Source organism: Suncus etruscus, chromosome 9, assembly GCF_024139225.1.
Source record: "Suncus etruscus isolate mSunEtr1 chromosome 9, mSunEtr1.pri.cur, whole genome shotgun sequence".
Lineage (NCBI taxonomy): Eukaryota > Metazoa > Chordata > Mammalia > Eulipotyphla > Soricidae > Suncus > Suncus etruscus.
The window spans coordinates 89,725,187-89,747,401 of NC_064856.1; the positions used below are offsets into that span (position 1 = coordinate 89,725,187).

The 22,215-nt window shown below is 33.0% G+C and overlaps 1 pseudogene; it reads left to right on the forward strand.

Moving 5' to 3' along the window:
• Nucleotides 1–9,456: 9,456 nt before the first annotated feature.
• Nucleotides 9,457–9,652, forward strand: LOC126019572 (uncharacterized; annotated as a pseudogene).
• The last annotated feature ends 12,563 nt before the right edge of the window (nt 9,653–22,215 follow it).

Below are 22,215 nucleotides of genomic sequence, written 5' to 3' on the forward strand. Positions count from 1 at the left end.
CACAGATAACCAATCCTAGAGAAAATGTCAATGTTTTTATCATCACAATATCCACATTTCCTTAGAAAATATTAGAGATCTATTTACAGTTTATAACTTGTAGCTGCCCATAACAGTTAAAAGGCATAGAACATCCCATTTTAGCAACTGTTTCTGAAAACAATGACCCACACATAGCACCCTGGTCAATTAAATATTCTACAAAATGTAATGACTCAAGCACACTTTTAAACAATATTCTATAATGTTTCTCAAAAGGATGATTTTTTTTCTCTCCAATATTCCCAAGAAAATGCCTTGGCATAAACCCAAAATGATGCCAAAGTTTGACTTTTCAGGCAGAAAATCGATGACGCACTATGGTAAATTAGAAAAGGAACAAGATTACACAATAATGTTATTTGATTTCTAATCTCATCTACAAATAATATTGAAATTCAGACACATTATCATTCATTATTGTTCATCAAAATAATTTTTATAGACTCACCTACCTTTTTTATTGTAATAAAATCAATCATGAAGACCTGAAAATAATGTTATTCCTTCTCAACCATGATCATTATAATAATACAATGTCAATAATTTTATTTAACACTGTCTACTTTCTTGGCTTCCCTTGTCTGTTATAAAATGTAATCGTCCACAGATATCCATTAATTGGTATTCTTCAAAGTTAATATATCATGATTTAAATTTGTTCAGACACAAAGCACTATTTAAGTGTGACCTAAAGAAAATTTAAATAAATTTAATCACAAGGCTCCATTCTCATGCACTTGAAAGTATATTGCATAACAACCAGATTTAATTATTAATAAAAAATTATATTTTATTGAAATTGCTCAAGTTTAAAGAAATAAAGTATTTATATCTTGCAATGTCATTAAAAATTCTCCTTGTGCAATCTTCTCACAACAATCTCACATATCAGAACATTTGCACTTTAGAGAGAGCTCCCAATTAAACAGTATTACAAATCTCACCAGTTCTTCCTTATTCTTCTAACCATTTTCAATGTTTAACAATCCTATTTCAAACCTACCAATGTAAAAAAAATGTATTCTTTCCAATATTTCAGGTATATTTACAATCACCCAAAATCATTAGTACAAAATAATCACTGTTTCAAAAATTGGGCAATACCACCACAGGCATGGCCAGGTGGAGCTGCTAAAACAATCTGAGTGGGATAGTACTTAGCCTCAGGTGTTACTATGGGAAAGGATTGCTCATTTTATGTTGATCTAAAGATCAGAGGTATCTAGGACTACTTAGTGATTTTTGGGTTTGTTTTCTGAAAAGGGAATGGTAGATCATTTTGCTCTAAGGAAGAAAGAATAGCTTTTGAGTATGAAGATTAACATGCAGTATATTTATCTTGGTTTGCTAGAATGGAGTACCTAAAGTTTAAAAACTAGATTAGAAATTCTTAGTTTTTAGACAGGCTTTCTATTTCTCTCATTCATTCACGTTTTTATGATAGTTCTCGGTGTAATTATTTCTCTAACTGCACTCATCAATCTTTGTGGTGAGTTTCATGTTGTGAGCTGGACCTTCCAGCCTCCTCTTGTCTCTGAGAATTATTGCAAAAATGTCTTTTATTTTTCTTAAAATCCATAGATGAGTGAGACTATTTAGTCACTATTTTCTGACTAGAAGGCCAATCTAGAGCACAGACAGGATGTGGTGAGGAGGAGGGACAGTTGGGACATTGGTGATGGGAATAAAAAAATTAAAAAAAGAAAATTATGTGATTTTAAGTAATTAACTTAAAAAAAGAATTACTACATTAAATATAATAATTGATATTTTAAATATTATTAAATGTAATCATTACACATATAGTTATCAAAATGTATGACAATAATGTAAAAATTAATTTAAATCAATTCTTTAATCTAACAGTACTATTTTGATTTTAATATTTTTTTCATTTTCTGAATGTAAAATAAATTCCGAATGATTATATCTTGAGCCCCATTATTGTTCCCCCTGATTCCACCAGAAGTAATTTCTGGATCAAAGCCAGAATTAAGTCCTAAACATCAAAAAAATAAAAAATAAAAAAAAGAAAGAAATTCTTAGTTTGCAAATGTTAGAATATACATTCAGAATTAACTGTTGATGTTTGGATTCTGTAACCATGCTTTGCTTTAAACAGAAGGACTGCCATGATATGTGGGCCTCAGATATGTGGTAGAGCCCAGAAAAGCCAGCTCCAGTAACATCAAGGACACATACCAGGGCAGCTAGATAAACTAACAACAACTGGGGGCCTGCGGGTGATAAAACTTATGTAACTGCACACTAAGGTCATAGGCACCCACTGGGTGCCAGATCCCCTCCTCTACTACTTTGACCAACTTGTTTAAACCTGGCTGATGCAACATGTACTAAGAACCAATAGTTTCACCTCTAGCTTGAAGTCCCAGCAGCCATATAAAATAACTTTTAAGCCCTGCTTCAGGTCACCACCTGGGAAAGGTATGACCCTCAGCATGCTGATAAGCTCCCCAGCTTTTTATTGCTGAATCTTCTAGCAGTCTTTGTATGTTAGATATCGAGTCTGAAGCAACACTAATTGGATTAGAAATTGCCCAAGAGCAGATTTTTTTCTAAGTAGTAGTTCAAAAACGGGAGGGGTAGTTCAGAAAAGCCTAGGAATCTGGGGCCGGAGTGGTGGCACTATAGGTAAGGCATCTGTCTTGGGCACCCTAGCCTAGGAAAGACTGCAGTGCAATCCAGGCATCCCATATGGCCCCCCAGGGCAGGGGCAATTTCTGAGCATCAACTGATGTGGCCCCAAAACAAAACAAAACAAGCAAAGCCTAGAAATCTGATTTAATTGGAAAAAAGTCTAATAGCTTTAAAAAGTAAAGAAAAGGGACAGAGCAATAGTACTGAGGGTATAGGTACTTTCCTTGCACAGGCAGACCAAGGTTTCTGACACCTTATATTGTCTGACCATAGAGATTTATGAGTGATCCCTGAATGAATACCATCAGCAGTAAAGGATGAGAACTGGATGGATGAGGGTGGGTGGAATTTTCCTGGGGATGGGGGTTGGGAAAGAAAATATCTAAGAAGATACAGAGTTGTTCTATTGAGGTAAATTCAATATGCTAATTAAAGCAAGAAAAGTTTACAATCATTTTTGGGGGGAGGCCACACCTGATGATACTCAAGGGTTACTCCTGGCTATGCGCTCAGAAATCGCTCCTGGATTTGGAGACCATTTGGGACACAGCAGGTTGAAGGTTAGAGCATTCAAGGCAATACCCTACCCACCACTTTGGCCCTGAAAATTTACAAACTTTTAAAACTATATACTTTATAACTGTAAATATACTTCAATGGCTCCTGAAAAATCCATGAGAGAAATTTAATTGAAGCTCAGAAATAATTTAGAAATGTTTTGAAGGGAATAGAATGTTTTTCCATTTGTTTGCCTTAGGTATGGCTGCTCATATTTGTTGCTTTGGATTTGGGGTCATACCTAGTGGTTTGCAGAAATATGTATATTTCTTTCGTATATTTCTTTAGATGTGTTTCCTTAATAGGTATAATTATTATTGTATATTTTTATGTAGATGAAGTTTTTCCCATCTATATTTTGTATTTATTTAGTAAAAAATATTAGTAGATAAGATTATCTAGGGTTCTGAGTTTATTTTAGAACAGGTTATTGGTATTGTTTAACTTGTTATTTTTATCCCCATTTACATCAGTAGTATCATGTAGCATTATTCCTTTTAGCATAGGGACATTAAAATGGTGAATTCTTATGTACAGAAAGAAGTTTTATCTAATACAGATATTAACTCATAAATTTCATGTTGCTGGTTGGACTATCACCCTGAATATTTGTCACAGTGTCTTGACATGGGCTTCAATTGATCAGATATTGCCCATTCACCCTGAACCATGATTCCATGTTTGGAGGCAGCATGGTTTTCTGAACAAAGCACCAGAAATCAAACCTCTCTAAGAAAGACCTTATTGTGCTCTGGCACTGACTTGCTCCAGAGTCGGTACATATGACATGCTGATGACTTGGAAACAACAGCTATCTTTCAGGGAAAAATTCCCTGCATCACCACCTAATGGTGAGATGAAACAAGAAGATGCTTTGTAACACCCTTGCTTCATTTAAGATCTGTCCAAAAACCAAGATCTCTAATTATAGAACCTGACGGCAACAACCATGATTGAGGAGAAATTTTACTGGGACCATAAAGAAAAATGTTGAAGTTAGTATACCTGAAGCCTGGAGTTGGTCTTATGAAAAGAGGCTTCATGGGTAGGGTCCCCTTGTTTTAAGCAAAAAGTTTTTCCTTTCTATTTTCCCCAATTTTTACTGTGTCTATGAAAAGAGTGCCACCCTCTTTTTTTTCCTCTTCTTTTCTTTTTCATCCTTAAAATAGGGGCTTCCACCTTTTTGTATAGAACTTTGGGACACAATTTACTTTATTTACCTTATATTTCAACATTTTCTATAAATTTAAGAGAAAAGTAAAAAAGGAAGAATGGGAGCCAGGGGCCAAGTGGTCTCAGGTGCATTGGTGGAGGTAAATAAAGGACAGAACTAAATTTCCAACCAAAGTCAACAACAGTAAAATCAAGAGACCTAAACTCTAACAATCTAAATTTAAATGGGCTTGCTATACTAGAAGGTCAGGGGAAAAGGATGGGGTACAGTATGCACTCTAGGAACATTGAAGGAGGGAAGTCAAAAGTGGTGGTTGGAATGGCCCTGATTCTTTGTATATCTGAAATTTAATTATGAAGTACTTTGTAGATCACAATGTTTTCAATTAAATAATTTTCAAAATAAGGCTAAAATGTAATTTTGTCATTAATTTCATTGTCTGCATAATATTATCACAAGCATCATTTATTTTTAAAATAAAACTTAGTGATTTTAATTTATGTAGAAATCGGCTACAAGTTGGTGTCTTATTAAGAAAATTTCAACATACTGTATGTGATGTCACACAACTTATGATACATTATTGATGTTTGATTTTTACATATTCTATAAGCCTAAATATCTTGTATTGCATAAAAAATTTTAGGCAAAAATTTTTCACTAGTAGGAAAAAGTTAGGAAGTTCTGTCATAATTGATGAAACTGATGAACGCACCAAAGATCACACAATTAGTAAGAGAAAAGTGTGGCCAGATAGATAGCATAGTGGCTAAGGTGCTTGTCTTTAACACAGCAGGTTCAGGTTTTATTCTCTCACATCCTATGTGTTTCCCCAGACCACAACCAAGAGTAATTTCTGAGTGGATAGTTAGGAGCATCCACTGAGCAATACCGGGTATTTCTACCTCCCCCCAAAAATAAATAAATAAAAGAAGAACTTAGCAATCTTATCTTGGTTTAGCCATTCATTTAGTTTCACCCTGAGATTTATGTAATGCTAACAAATATGTTCTATGTGTTGAAGGAAGCATAAACTTAGGGTTTCTATGTTAAGTTATGTAATTTTTAAAGATTTAAAAGTAGAACCAACAACTTCCAATTTAATGCAATTTAGTGTGCTAATTAACTAAATTCATCATCAATGTAAGTCTAAAATTATATGATCCAAGAAACTTGTAAAACTGTGAATTTTGTAATATAGTAATATTTAAGGTAATAGTGTATGCTAATTTTTCTGTGGCTTTAATTATAAGTTGTTTAAAATAACCTTTAGAGTTAGTGATATGACTCACAGTTAAGCACATATTTCAATATGTGTGGCCCCGAGTTCATTCTTCAGTACCACAGAGAACTTTACATCATTTTTCTTTTATCAAATATTCCAAATGTTTAGTAGAAAAATTATGCGTGGAGTATATCTGCGTACGCAACTAAGTACATTTTTAGGAGACATTTTTATTTTAGTAAATACATTTAGAATCGGGAAATTTTAGAGAATTCTTTTTTTTTGTAAGCAAAAATGAGACTTTATTTGGAAGAGATTTTTTTTAGCTTTTCATGTTTTACTGGATAACTAGAGTTCAATTTTTTTATTTTGTAAGTTTTATTTATTTTTTTATTTAAGCACCATGATTACATACATGATTGTATTTGGGTTTCAATCATAACAAGAACACCAGTGCAACCTTCCCACCACCAATGTTCCCATCTGCTTCTTTCCCTATCCCCTGCCTGTATTCAAGAAAGACATTCTGCTTCTCTCACTCATTAAAATTGTCATGATAGTGTAGTCACCTCTCTAACTAAACTAACCATTCTATGTGGTAAGCTTCACATAGAAAGCCAGTCCTTCTAGCACTCATCTCTGTTGTCTCTGGGCATTATTACAATAATGTCTTTTGTTTTTCTTAAAACCTATAGAGGAGTGAACCTATTCTGCATCTCTTTCTCTCCCTCTGACTTATTTCACTCAGCATAATAGATTCCTTGTATATTCATGAATAGAAAAATTTAATGACTTCATGTCTCCTGATGGCTGCATAATATTCCATTTTGTATATATACCATAGTTTCTTTAGCCATTCATCTGTTGAAGGGCATCTTAGTTGTTTCCAGAGTCTGATTATTGTAAATAGTGCTATAATGAATACAAGTGTGAGTAAGGCATTTTTGTAGTGTATTTTTGTATTTCTAGGGTATATCCCTATGATTCTCAACAAAATTTTAGCAAATAGGATCCAAAGAATCATCAAGAAGGTCATACAACATGATCAACTAGGTTTCTTTTCAGGAATGCAAGGATATATCAACATGCGTAATTCAATTAACATAATACATCATTTAAACAAAAAGAAAAAAACATTAGATCATATTATTAGATGGTGAGAAACCATTTGATATTATCCAACACTCATTCTTGATAAAAATTCTCATCAAGATGGAAATAGAAGGAATTTTTCTCATAGTCAAAGCCATCTTCCACAAGCCATTGGCAAATATTATTCTCAGTGGAGATAAACTAATAGCCTTTCCTCTAAAATCTAGTACAAAGGAAGGTTGCCCTCTCTTATCACTCCTATTCAATATAGTACTGGGAGTTCTTGCCATAGAGATTAGGCAATATATATATATATATATATATATATATATATATATATATCAAGGGCAGCCTCCAAATAGAAAAGGAAGAAATCAAGCTCTCACTCTTTGCAGATGACATGATACTATAATTTGAAAACCCTAAAGACTATCAAAAAGCTTCCAGAAACAATAGATTTATATAGCAAAATGGCAGGTTACAAAATGAACATGCAAAAATCAATGCCCTTCTTGTACAATGATATTGATAGAGAAAAAATGGACATTAAAAAAACAATATCATTAGTGTCACACAAACTCAAATATCTTGGAATAAACTTGACTGAAGAAGTGAAGGACCTATACAAAAAAACCTGAAAAATCCTACTTCAAGAAATAAAAGATAAAACATGAAAATGGAGACACATTCCCTGCTCATAGATTGGTAGAATTAATATAAGTAAAATGGCAATATTCCCCAAAGTATAGATTTTTCTTTTTATTTCTTCTTATTAAAAATTATAACTATAATTTTTGTTTTTATTTATTTTATTACCACACTCCAGCAGTCCTTAGTGTTACTGCTGCCTCTGTAACTAGTGATTATTCATGGTGGTGATCAAATCATAGATGGTTCCAGGAACATAACTGCATTCTGGTGCATACAGATAAGATCTTTGCCTTTTGCAAGTCTCTTCTCTCTCTCTGTCTCTCTCTATTTTTTTCTCTCTCTCTATTTCTCTCTCTATTTCTCTCTCTCTCTCTCACACACACACACACACACAAACTTTCTCTAAACTATTCATACCACACAATGGTATCCTCCCTTCATAAAAATTATTTCCTGTCTTCTGGTTCTTGGGTATTTCAAATCAAAGACATATTCTAGTAATTCCACTTCACACTAATTTATCCCATCAGGTTTAGTAGTTCCCTAGATTTCAGGTAGCATATTGTTATATATTTCGGTCTCCATAATTACACAATTGAATTCGCTTACCAAATCTCTTCTTATGTTTCCCTATTTATACCTCTATCTCTACCATCATATATCATATCTCTACATCTATTTGTGAAATTAAATCTTTTTCTCTGGTGAGTCTTAGAGGAATGATGGCTTTTTATTAGGGTTGTATTTAATTTTTAATGAATTAGTATGTACCATTATAGTAACTTATGATGCACACTTAAAAATAATTATAATCTCCCCTAATTCACCTACAAAATGTTATGGTTTTGTTTATTTGATTTGATGTGGCATGTTTTTTGAGTGACACATCAGGCTGTGCTCAGGACTTACTCCTGAAAAGACTCACCATGCAAAGTGCTATGGATTGAACCCAACACAAGCTTCCTATCTCAGTACTATCACTCCTGTTTCAACAGAGCTCTTACAAGTATATGGTAAATTTTTTGAAAATATAATTTCCACCCATTATCTATGTATATTTTCTCATTATGAAACCTTAAGAACAAAATGTTGCCCTATTTTTAATCCAGCCATAGTTTACAGTCTGATTGAGAAAGCTTCAATTTTTTTTGTTTCTTTAAAGACTTATCCTAAATTTCACTTTATTTTTGTAATAGAAATCATAAGACTCCAAAACAAAATAAATGTATTAAAGCCAACACTATGTACTTAAAAAGCTCTTGTTACCTCCACATTTACAATTGACATGGAATATTCATTTACTTTCATTCCTTTATGTTCATACTATCCATAGGAAAAATAAAATTGCACTGATTTAAAATATTTCTGTTGTGCAAACACAAATTTAGACTTTTTAAAGTATTATTGTTTGCATCAGGAAAAAAATAATTCCAAAAAAAGAAAAGAAATATTAAAACCTAAATTTTCATTTTGATCTTTTACAAAAGGATTAGTATAGTATACAGAAAATATTTATGTGTTATCAATTACATGAATAAGCAAGTAACATTTATAATTTTTCTTTTTCTTTTGCAGATAGAAATGTTTATTGAAAATAAAAGAAAAAGAAATAAAAACTACAAACGTGGGGAAGAACTTAGCATAGGACTAAATCACATTTATAATTGTGTCTTATACTTAAATGATAAGTTACCTAAATGATGTTTATAAAAACAAAGAAATGAGGGGAAATAATGGAGGGTGCCAAGACTAAACAGTTGTAAGATCACTAAGTAGTAATAAAAATGATCAGACTTAAACACCAAATCTAAAGCCAATGACAACAGAATCGATACCCAGTCTACAACAAGCTAGACACAGAGGGACCAGTTATACTAGCAGCCCAGGGAGTAAGGGAGGGGCATATGGGATGGAGAAAGAACAATTTTGGTGTTGGGAATTCCCCTGTTTCAATGTTAATATGTACCTAAAATATCACTGTGAAAGATATGTAATCCACTTTGGTCAAAATAAAAATTATTATTATAATAAGAAAAAAGTAAAGAAAGTAAAATAAAAGACTATACTTTCAGGGATCATTTCTATAGTATGTTACTAGGGAAGTTTCTCTGATCGTGTAGAGCACCCAAAGCCACGAAGAGGAGCCAGAGCGTCCTCTCCTGAACATGAAGCCAGCTCTAGCCTTTTGCCATTGATGATCGTTCTTCCCTTCCTTTGGAAGGGGTAGAGGGAGAGGATGCAGTCTGAGTGGAAGAAAAATTAAAAAAAAAAGAAAGAAAGAAAGTAAAATAAATGCTTGTGGTCAAAAATATAATTTGTGCCATTGTAATTCAATGCTGAATTGCATAGAAACTGACATAATATAGTAAATATTGAACTTGGAAAAATATAAACTTAGATGGCCTAACTCGGGTCTATTTATTACAATTTTAAAATTATCCTGAATTATTTTTGAAGTTTCTCAGATTAAAGATGGCACATTAATTTTAGTGAATAAACACATGTTAAAATTGATGTTCTAAAGATAATACCAAATATGAAATGACAGTGGACAAAGGTTAGGGATCTTAGGCACATTGATGGTGTTAAGAAAGGACAGAATTAAATACCCCACCCAGAGTCAACGACAATGGAATCAGGAGGTCAAATTTTATGAACCAAAATTAAAAATGGTTCTATTATGATAGCAGGCTGCAGTTGAGTGTGGTGACATGGGATTGACTCTAAGAACATTGATGGAGGGAAGTTGACAGTGGTGGTTTTATTGGTCCTAGAAGATTGTATGTCTAAAACCCAACTATGAAAAATTTTGAAAATCACAATGGTTTAAATAAAAATTAAAAATAAATGGATGCTTCCATACTAATATTTACTATATATATATATATATATATATATATATATATATATATATATATATATATATATATATACACCATATCCTTACCACAGAAATAAAAGTTTAGAGATTAAACTCATTTAATAGAGAAAGAAATAGACTCACAGGTGAAGCAATTCACCAGGGTAATAGAGTTGAGTGATGATGAAGCTCGAAATGAAACTCAGTCATTGCAAATTCCAAAACAAAACCAGTAATCTAAATAGTGCCATATTACCTTAATTAGATTGTATTTTGAATGAACTGAAGCACTATAAATCTACCTAATTTTTTTCAGTAGACTTCAATAGCTCCATAATAAATAAAATAAGTTGAGCACCATTTTCTTTGATTGCGTTTGAGCAGAGAGAAACAACTTACTACTAACAGTAAATCCCTTTGGAAGTATAGAGATTTCCTTTATAGCCTCCACCTGTAATATTTACAGTGTGATATATTTATAGCTTTTAGAAGGACTTACATATTTTAGAACCAATTTTAAAAATAATTGTGAGTAAATGTTCACAAAGTCTCCATCATTTGAAAATATAAACTGAAAAGACTATTTCCATCAGAAAGCTATATGTAACTTAAATAAGATTGCTTTTAATTTTTCATGTTTTTAATTGTTTTATTTTGCCTTTATTCATTCAATTTTAACAGATTTTATACCATTTTATATATAGACATATCATATTAATGAGATGAACTTAGGTGAATCCTGGAAAATGAGTTGTTATCTAAGAGGTTTGTCAGCCTTGCAGTAGTAGTAAGGAATAGAATCAGAACTCAAAGGAAGTTATATAATACAAAGGGTTTTGCTATGGCTAATCAGGGCTATGACTAAGGTAAAGGAGATCAATTATCTAAGTTGTCCTTTTGGTCTTTGTCTTTGATCACTATTGAAAATTATTGTTTACCTTGAGTTTCAGTAGATGCAATGTTAAAAAATAAGAGTGATGTATAACTCTTTGCTTTAAACTCATGACCCCAGAATTACTCCGCTCATCAACCACTGGATTAGGTTCAACCAGGGTCTCACCTACATGCATGGGAGACTGCACAGTAGGAATTTGACTCTGTATTCAAGTGCTCATATAGGACATAAATTATCATAAAAGGTGGGAAAATGAGCATTTAAAGGAAGAATGACAGGAAGGTTCTGACACCATGTTGAATATTCCCTTTGTTTGGGATGTCAACTTTTTTAGGGGAAGAAACTATCCAGAAGAAATAATGTTCTATTCTTTTCTAATGCTATGCCATGTATACATTTCTCCCACCTAAATCATGGCTAAAATTTGTAAACTTGACACCCTATAGTATTTAGAATATAAATATTATAGTGTAGATAACTATTTCTTAATTTTAACGGTGCCTTTTTATATGCTAATATGGTCCAGATGGATAAAATGTTTAAAATAAATAATTGAAATATTTTTAAAATAAATTATTCTATAAGTTAATATAGTGTAACTGCTGAATCTTTGTCAAATTATGCAAATATCCTCTACTACCTAAAATGATAGCAAAAATAAAATGAAAATCAATATTCAGCAAAAATATCATTAAATGTAGTCTCTATTTCCACTCCAACTATCACATAAACAACCTTAGAAAGATACTTTGAAATATTTATTCTGTGGGCAAAAGAAGAAAACAAAGAAAAAAGGTCCTACCGACAACAATCCACTATCAATAAATGAGAGTTGCTTTCATACCACATCCTTTAAACCGATTATTTCTATTATTTTTCATATATCCCATTCTCAATGATGAGAGATGATATGTCATCTTTTATTTCATTTATTTTATTTTATTATTTTATTTTCATTTATTTTACTTTGGTTGATAAAGTTTTTGTCTTTTTTATTTGTCCTTTTTATCAAATTTTCTTTATATCTCTTCTTCTGATTCTTTGATGGAGTTTTTGATTTCTCTATTGCTAAACATTGTGAGAAATGTATTTATTCTATTTATATATAATTATCCTATTTATATATTTTTAGTGTTTAGATATATTGTATACAAACAACTTATCCCATTCAGTAATGTTTCTCTCCATTTTAGCAGGAGATTCTTTGGCCCTCCAAACCTTTTTATTATTTTTCATAGTGTCCCTTATTTCTGTTTCTGTTATTTTTACAAGTGGAATTATATTAACAAAAGCATTTTTTATGTCAAAATCCCAGTGTTTTGCCCACATTTTCCTCACTGAGGTCCATGGCCCCAGTGTGGCACTGGGTTATCCCAAACAGCAGAGCTAGAACTATACCAAATCATCTTCATGATCTACCATTGAACCACAACAGGGTTGGCTGAGTAACTCAATAAATATACCCTGAAACCCCTGAAATAGACTTGGGAGCCTCCACACATTTAAGTCACTGTTGTCATATTAAAGACATAGTATTCATCCAAGGATCTTATAATGATTCTGATTCAGAATGTTTTGAATACCATAAGAACTATCAATTTTTTTGTTTCTTTGTTTTGGGGTCACACTCGGTACGCTCGGGTTACTCATGACTCTGGGCTCAAAAATCGCTACAATCAGGCTCAGGGGACCATATTGGATGCTGGGAATCGAGTCAGGGTCTGTCCTGAGTTGGCTGCTTGCAACCTACTGCTATGCTCAAGTCCCAAGAACTAATAATTTTTTTAGTAAAAAGCTTCATAGTATGTGTTTTAGGTTGTATATATCAATTTTTCTTTTTGTATTCACTTCTTCCTTTTAAGCACACTGATAGTTAAAACAACAGGTAATATATATTGTACTAATGTTCCAATAAACTATATTAATTATATATGTCCAGAATTAGCCAAAAGCTATTGTTTACCAGCTACTGTTATAGAATAAACAAATTTAAATATGGATGATTTTTTTTAGTTTTTCTTTAAATTGTTTAATAGCAAGCTATGCAGATAGAGCATCTAGTTCTCTGAATACTGCAGAAGCTATTCCTGAGTGCAAGGATTTATTTATTTTTTTAAAAAGCCTGACTATCTTCAGGTACACCCTCACAACCAAATAGTAAAAATTAAATGCTAAAAATTATATGTAGAATTTGTTTATCTGAATGAAGTCAGGAGGAAGTGTAATTCATCGTGAACTCTAAACTATTTACTAATGTAGTCTTATTGGACTTTATCTTCCTGAAAGAATATCCATCCCTTCCCCTGCCTTCACAGCTTGTTTGTCCACCCCGCCCTTTTTTTTGGGGGGGGGGTCACACCCAGCAGCACTCAGGGGTTACTCCAGGCTCTATGCTCAGAAATCTCTCCTGGCAGGCTCAGGGGACCATATGGGTTGCTGGGATTCAAACCACTGACCTTCTGCATGCAAGGCAAATGCCTTACCTCCATGCTATCTCTCTGGCCCCACCCTCTTTTAGTTTATCATTAGATTTCTTTCTTTTATTTAATACTTATTTTGATAAATGATGTTTTGTTCCAGGAATAATGTTCAGTGGAAAAGTGCATGCCTTGCTTTAATAAAATGTAGTCCCATGTCAGTGTCTGCAAACGAACATGCACGTGTGCACACGCGCACGCACACACACACACACACACACACACACACACACATTTCCTGATCTGTGGAGACTAGCTTAAGTGTTAGATTAGAAATATTTATGCTAGTTTAAATTGATTCCCTGCCCTGTATTCTACTCTGAGTATCATGTAGTGAACTTTGAGCATTTTCAGTTTTTACCCCTGGAAAAAAATATCAAAACTTTAAAGAGTGGAAAGTATACTCAGAATTTCTATTAGTGTTATATGATCAATTCCTTTATCCAGTTACCTATTTATGGTAAGGTATTTGGTATCTTCTGATATATTTCCCATGTTCTACAGTGTTGAGTGCTTATATTTACCTAATAGATGATATAGCACTGCTATGTCTACAAATATATCACAAAAACCTATCATAGCACTTAGTACAGTGAACTATCTCATTCAATATTTTCCAGTGTCTATTTGTTTTTCATTAGGACTATTTTGTAAGACATTAATTTCCCTATAAGTAAAAGGCATAAGTAACCAGAAAACTTCATTTAATATTAAAGTTTAATTTTGTCTTGTCACATCACACCGTTACTACCTTATTTAATATGGACATGCTTTTGTTTAACCTACAGAAACTAAGCCCTCATATAAGTGGATGTAAGTTATTTTTATTCTTATCTCTAAACTCACTTTCCAATACAAGTCTGAGAATTGGTGTTTTTCTCCCTAGAGAGTATCACATCAGTAATTATAAAACACTTTGAAAATATTTCAGAAACAAGTGGCTCTTTAGATGCAAGTTCTAATATGATAATGAAGGCAAGAATCGAGACATTGCAAGAAGCAAGTGAAAGATAGAGCATGCTTGTGTTTATCCTAGAGCTGTATTGGGATTCCTATAATGATTAATGATGCAATAATATAATAAGAACTCAGTGGCCATGAGGCAGTGGCATTTGCAAATAAAGAATGAGATCAGAAAGTAATCAGCAGCAACTCCGAACTTAGTTAAGGTTCCAAGTTATGCACCATTTTTTATATCATGTTAGTTCATTTCCTTTCATATTACCACCCTAAATCATTTTGCTCTAAGGAAGAACGAACAGCTGAGTTGAGTATGAAGATTAACGGGCAGTATATCTATCTCTGTTTGCTAGGATGAGCACCTAAAGTTTAGAAAGTAGATTAGAAATTCTTGGTTTGCAAATTGACTGGAAATTGCCCAAGAGTAGGTTTTCTTCTCAATATACTTTCTAACCTGGCCATACTGGAAATAATACAATCATGGTACTATTAAACAAAATCTAACTGTAAATATATTATATATTATAATTTACATATATAAATCAAAGTAGGTTGATAGAATACAAGTTTTAATAACACTTTGATCAGCTTGTAATCTATTATGTTTCAATAGTAGTAGGTGTAGGTAAGGAATAATAAAGAATAGGAGAATATGTTAACTATTATTAAGAAATATATGTTTCTGAACTTTTATATTTCTCATGGGCTTGATATTGACCCTATCTGTCAACTCAGACCAATATTCTTTACTGATTGTGACTACTCTATCAGAATATTTGTTTTGCTTTGTTTGGGGGCCACATCCATTGATGCTCAGCGATTATTCTTGGCTCAATGCTCAAGTATTTCCCCTGATTATGTTCACGGGAACATATGTGATGACAGGGATGGAGTGTAGGTTGGCCAACTGCAAAGAAAATGCCCTATCTGTTACTATATCTCCAGCCCTCCATCAGACAGTGCCCAAAGACACTGACACCAAAATCCTATCATGTTTAGAATAAAATTTGTCTTTTCCTTAGAATTTCCATAGCATCCTCACAGATTTGATTTTCCATTCTCATTTACCTTAATTTGCCCCCCAAAAAACATAGTTTCCATATAAATAGTTACTCTCCAACATTATGTAATTTTACTTCTCTCACCCTAATACAAATCTGTATAACATTTCTATTTCTAAATCATTGAAACAGCATTCTCACTTGTTTATTGAATTTTTTCAAAAGCAAAATCTGTAACCAAATTAATCCTCTTAAATTATAGCACTGACAGTGATCTGCTCAAATACCAGTTTTTCAATACTGATTTAAGAAAAAATACATTTCTTGGTTCTTATTCAAGGCATCCAAGATATAGTTGAATTACATTTCAAAACTTCAGGTTACTTTAGAACAAGAACTTGGTGCTGAATGGAGAAAAAGTGTTATGTATTAAATCACTTAATAACCACAGTGTGTAACAGGAAAAAAAGGAAGAAAGAAAAAGAGGCAGAGAGATAAAGACACAAAGAGACAAAGAAGAAAATTTCTGCCACAAAGGTAAGCTGGAGCAGTGGAGCAAGCAGTAAGGAATTTGCCTTGCACATGCTAACCTAGGACAGACCACGTTTCAATCCCCAGGCATCACATATGGTTCCACAAGCCAAGACCTATTTCTGAGCACATAGCCTGGAGTAAACCCTGAGCATCACCAGGTGTGGCCCAAAAAGGAAAAAAAAAAAAAAAGAAGAAGACTTAGGCTGGGGATAGGACTATGGGAGGGTGAGAGGAAAGCAGGGCTTTGGTGGTGGGAAATAGTCACTGGTGATGTGTTTCGTAAATTCGTGACTGAAACTCAATCATGAATACTTTTTAACTGTGTATCTCCTGATGATTCAATTAAGTTATATATATATTTATTTATTTATTTATTTAAAAATAAAGCAAACAAAATTTTAGGAGACTGACGAACTAAAAGGCCAAACTGTAGTCAGAATTTTTTGTTTTCAATCAAAAGTTGTTTTGCTTAAAAATACACTTTCTGGGCCTAAGTGATAGCACGGCAGTAGGGTGTTTGCCTTGCATTCTGCCGATCCAGAAACCCACCTGGTTTGTATCCCTGGAGTCCCATAAGGTCCCAGGAGCCTACCAGGAGTGATTTCTCAGTGCAGAGCCAGGTAATATCCCTGAGCACCACAAAATGTGGCCCAAAATCCAAAAACTGTAGTGAAATTGTTGTGTCATATGGAAACTGAATTCTTAGATTTTTGAAAATTATCTGCATTGTTTTCCAAAATGTTTGAACCAGTCAACATTTCTACCAACAGTAGTTTGGAATTTTGTTTTCCCCACTTTCATAGCGATACTAGTTGCTTTTGTTCTTTAATATATGCTTTTCTCACTGGTGTGCAGTAATATTTCAGTGGTTTTTTTTTATTTGTATTTCCTTGAAACAAGTGATTAGTGATGTAGAAATTTTTTTCATTTACCTGTTGGCAATATGTATGTCTTCTTTCAGGATATATAGGTTCCTTTCTTCTTCACATTTTCTGATATAATTGCCTACTTTATTGTTGGTGGTATTGTTGTTCAATATTACAAGTACTTTCTTAATCCTTTGTCAGATTAGCGGTGGACAATATTTTTCCCAGTTTGTGAAGTGTATTTTTATTCTGCTCATTGTTTTTGTTGTTGTTGTTGTTTTGCAGTGAAATATTTTCTTGCTTTGATACAGTCTAATTTTTTTCACTAGTGGTATTGAATCATCGAAGATACTTCTAGATTCAATGTAGTGAAGTTTTCTACTCAGGTTTTCTTAAATATAACTTATACAAATACTGAGACCTTATAGATTTTGAGCCTACTTTTATACAGGATACAAGAAGTTCATTTTGATTATAGATGAATGACTAGATTTCTCACCAAAATTGGTTAAATGGTCTTTCTTTGCTCTGTTTTATAGGCTTTACTCCTTTGTTAAATTTTAGCCTCTAAGGTTCACTCTGGGCTTTCAATTCTATTTTATTTGTCTGAGTCTTTGTTCCATCACCACATTGTATTGAATAATGTTGCTTTATAATATAACTTGCTTAAAGTTGAGGAAGAAATAAGAATATTTTGACTATTTAGAAACAGTGCGCAGAGGGCATTTGCTCCATATAAATTTAAGCAATATTTTGTCTGTGTTCTTAGTACATGTCATGAGTATTTTATAAGAGCTTTAATGAATCTGTGTGCTTTGAGTAGAATTATCATTTGACAATATTCATTCTTCTAATCAATAAATAAGGGAATATGTTTTATTTCCTTGTTTCCTATTCCTTTATTAAGAAATGACATTTGTGGGGCTGGAGTGAAAGCTCTGAGCCAATCAAGTGCTCCCCTCAAAAAAATAAAAAAGAAAGGAAAGGAATGGAATATTTCTAAATTTAAGAAAACCTGAGATCTGGATTACGGTTTGGGATGGGTTCAGAATGTTCAGGATGATTGAGAGGAATGGGGTTGAATAGGAGTGAACATTCCCCTTGACCCTATCTATAGTTTTTGGAAATTGTGTTATGCAACCTCAACATTAAAAGCAGTATAAAAAATTAAAATGAATAAATAAAAAGCTTTATTTACTCTTGGGTGTTGTACCTCCCCCTCCAAAAAATGTGCAAGAAAAATCTCCTAGGATCATAGATGTACATCGTTATTTCTTCAATGATATTTAAAAAGTAATGCTAGCTAACTCAGGTATAAAGAAAGCAAATGTTATGTTATATGCACTTTTAAATGTAATAACATTATTAATAAAAGCTTAAATGATTCAATGAAAAAGAACTGTATTTGAAATCAAGTTTTATTTTAAAGGTCTCTGGATAAGACAGTTATTTATTTACATTTGTGAGGTATGGACAACACCCAATGATGTTCAGGGGTTTTATTTGAATTTTTACTCAGAAATTACTTCGAGCAGTGTTTGAGGATATATATGGGAGACTATGGACTTAGGTCAGGTTGGCTGCTTGCAACACAAGATTCCTACCTACTTTTCTATTGTTCCATCCCTAGGAGTTAATATTTTTAAGCCTCAGCCCTTTATTAACTAATTTGACAAGTAACAATAGCTACCTCTTAGGGTTCTTGGGTAATTTAAAGAGATAATGTATATAATTGCCTTTTCATTACTCGTATATAATAAGCACTCTAACATGTTAGCAGCCACTGACGATATTTTAGTTTTCATAACATGATTATCAGTATCCATTATTAATGTCTTCAGAGAAAAAGGATTAACTTCTTGCAATGTCCCTACTATCTTACAAAATTAGAATTTTCATTAATATAATTCTTCCCTTTCTTGTGAAAATACTGCTTTTGATAGCCTACTTTTTGATTTATGTTGCTGAAAATATAATGAAGTTTCTTGTTATTGGGCATAGTCTAAGTTGTTTCACATTTATCAGCTATCCCTCATGACAAACTTCTGTTATACTGTGCTTTCACTAAAGTTGAATGAATTCTTTAGATAAGCAGATAACCCTTTTCTATACCTCTCAAACTTGCAAACTCAGACTGAGCTAGTCCTTACCATCTTTGTAAGCAGTGTGTAAGGATTCTTTTTCAAATAAATAAAAAATATCATTTTTATCACATGCTATTGGCTAAAGCAAATCATGCATCTATATACAACTCTATAAGATCAGGTAAAAAGCTATTATTACTCTAGAAAAATTGCTTGGTGCTAAAAGGAGGTAAAATGCTAAACATTATACATTTTCTGTAACAGTATTGCAAATCATAGTGCCCAAAAGGAAAAGAGGAAGAGAGTGTGAGAGAGGAGAGAGAGGCAAGATGGAGAGACACAGAAACAGAAAGAGAAATATTGAAAGATGTTGGAACATTCTATAAATGAAACTCTACTACGAACAATAATTATTTTGTAACTGAGTATTTCACATTCAATTAAATTATTTTATAAAAAAGAAAAATGAAAGCTACTTCATAACGATTCCCGATGAAGACTGCAGCATAAATTGTACTACCCTTTGGGTTTTTATGGGCAAAGTAATATAGAATTTTCTCCCTTCCTCCATAGAGTAAGAATTCACAGGCTTCCCCCTCTATAAGGGAAAACTTTTATATTTGTAGGAAGAAAGGGTAGTTTAATTTACACAATCAATACTTTAAGTCTGAGATCTATTAACCAACCTTATGAATAAAAAAAATAATAAGGGGCTGGTGAGATAGCATGGAGGTAGGGCATTTGCCTTGCATACAGAAGGACATTGATTCAAATCCAGGCATCCCATATGATCCCCCGAGCCTATCAGGAGTGATTTCTGAGTGTAGAGCCAGGAGTAACCCCTAAGTGCTGCCAGGTGTGCCCCCCCCATAAAATAGTAAGTTTTAATTCTTACCTAACTCTCAAGTATAGATTTTCATTTGCTAAATTTTTTTAAGCAGTCTAGAGAAAGTACAGGGATCAAGGTTAAGGCTAAATTTGCAGTCAGTCCTATGACTGACTATGCTCACTTAGTCATTGCATGATGAAACCCTCAAGACAATAAGCAATGTCAGGTGTAGCTCTGTAGATCTGCTTACCCTAGTTCCATTCGTGCAACCTGGGTAATCCACTGTAACACAGGTCTCAAGAATTTTCACCTACTTCAGCCCTTGCATTGAACCAATGGCTTAGTTAGCTGAGAGTTGCAAGTATGTGCCTATAGACCTACTGTGCACCCCTGAGGAGCAGAAATCTAAAAATTAATTTAAAATTTTAATTATGGAAAAGTTGAACGTTAGTACAAAGTGTAGTGTTTTTGTCTTGTATGAGGCTAATCCAAATTCAATCACCAGCATCCTCTATAGTCTCTAGGGCATTGCTAGAAGTAATTTCTAATTACAGTCAAAAGTAATCCTTGAATAGTACTAGTGTAGCACAAAAAAATAAACAAAACAAAAATCAAATAGCAGTATGATGGCAAAGAGTTGTAATGGACAATATGTAATACCATCTTTTACTTTTCTTCTTTCTTTATCATTTGTTCTTTTTATTTATAATATCTTTATTTAAGCATCTTGATTACAAATATGATTGTGATTAGGTGTCAGTCATGTAAAGAACACCCCCCTTCACCAGTGCAACATTCCCACCACCAATGTCCCAAATCTCCCTCCATCGTACCCCACCCCCATTTGTACTCTAGACAGGCTTTCCACTTCCCTCATTCATTCACATGATTATGGTAATTCTCAGTGTAGTTATTTCTATAACTGCACTCACCACTCTTTATGTTCTTTTTTTATATTTGTTTTATCTTTCTTTTCTTTCTTTACTTATTTATTTATGTTTTAAGACCACATCTTAGGAAGCTCATCATAACTTTCTCTGGACTCTGCACACAGGGATAATTCCTTCCATGTATTAAAACCAAAAATTTAAAACACACAAGAATTGTCTCACTGCAACTGCTCTGTTCCAGCAGTATAAACTAACTGCTAAATATTCTTCCTTTCCTCTGTCCAAAGATAGAAACACTACTAGAGACAGTTAGCCTTTTACTTGACCTTGTGTTCTTCATAAGACAAGTTGAGAATTTTACTACACACACCACAGCATGGAAACAGTATCCTACAGTCACATATAAGCCACACACATTCACATACCTCTTTACTGAAATATGTAAATAATTAGAAATTAAAATCATATTTGCATAAAGGTGAAAGATCAAAACTTTTTATAATTAATTTTGAAGGTGTTTCCTGGTTATTTTGCAGTGGTTTTTATTTTTACTATGGTAGATATAGTTTTTTTTTATTCTCTGATATATATATTTTAGTGTGCAGTGGAGGAAGATTATACTTAGGACCTATTCTTTTTTTCATTATAAATAGTTTTTATTCAAAACATAAAGTAATTTTTTAATTTTTTTATTTAAACAAATTTATTACATACATGATTGTGTTTGGGTTTCAGTCATGTAAAGAACACCACTCATCACCAGTGCAACATTCCTATCACCAATGTCCCAAATCTCCCTCCTCCCCACCCAACCCCCCGCCTGTACTCTAGACAGGCTTTCTATTTCCCTCGTACATTCTCATTATTAGGATAATTCAAAACTTATTTATTTCTCTAACTAAACTCATCCCTGTTTGTGGTGAGCTTCATGAGGTGAGCTGTAACTTCCACCTCTTTTCTCTTTTGTGTCTGAAAGTTACTATTGAAAGAATGTCTTTCATTTTTCTTAAAACCCATAGATGAGTGAGAACATTCTGCGTCTTTCTCTCTCTCTTTCTCTTTCTCTCTCTCTCTGACTTATTTCACTCAGCATAATAGATTTCATGTACATTCATGTATAGGAAAATTTCATGACTTCATCTCTCCTGACAGCTGCATAATATTCCATTGTGTATATGTACCATAGTTTCTTTAGCCATTCATCTGTTGAAGAGTATCTTGGCTGTTTCCAGAGTCTTGCTATAGTAAATAGTGCTGCAATGAATATAGGTGTAAGGAAGGGATTTTTGTATTGTATTTTTGTGTTCCTAGGGTATATTCCCAGGAGTGGTGTAGCTGGGTCGTATGGGAGCTCGATTTTCAGTTTTTGGAGGAATCTTCATATTGCTTTCCATAAAGGTTGAACTAGACGGCATTCCT